Here is a 778-nt window from a genome sequence, read left to right on the forward strand (position 1 = left end):
AGGAAGATATTGCAAGTTTTCAGTAAACAAGTAGACCTATGGGGAAAAATGGGAAATAAGACTCCCCTGGGGAGGGGAGGGTACAAGATTTCTAGAATAATGGTAAACTGGTTCCAAGTCAGTAATTATAAAATTATCCTAGGAAGCATAGAGAACTTCCAGTGCAAGGAGTTGCAAGAGAAGAAATAATTGATTACCTGATGCCATTTCACTATACTGTCAGACATTTTACCAAGTTTGAATGATGACACATAGAAAGGAAGGGGAACAAAATAATATAACTACTCTAGAAAAAATAATAAGCTACCGAAAACAAGTGAGGGAATAAAAATCATAGTAATCTACCTGGCTCAGTTGTGGGAAAGCTATATAATAATCATAAACATATAAAAACTAACACTAACTTAGCAAAAAGCTGGGATACATTTTGGAGGATGAAATATGATATCAAACTATGGGTAGGTTGGCAGTCATAGATTAAAAATTTGTTTTTAATTTTGTTTTTGTTTTTGAGACAGGATCTCCCTATAGCCACAGTTGGCCTGGAACTCACTACGGAGACCAGGCTGGCCTCAATCTAAGAGATATCCACTTTTTTATTTTGTTTTGTTTTTAAATTTTAAAACCTATTCGACTTCGTGAACTTTAAGCATAATCATAATTCTTTCTAAAAATATTAAAATGTAATTAACTAACAATTTTAAGCAGAAAGGAAAGAAAACTCAAAGTTCCTGATTACCATTTTCTCTGACTCTACAATAACTCAAGCAAAGGTAGA

This window comes from Nannospalax galili, unplaced genomic scaffold (genome assembly GCF_000622305.1).
Source record: "Nannospalax galili isolate Female #2095 unplaced genomic scaffold, S.galili_v1.0 scaffold580, whole genome shotgun sequence".
Lineage (NCBI taxonomy): Eukaryota > Metazoa > Chordata > Mammalia > Rodentia > Spalacidae > Nannospalax > Nannospalax galili.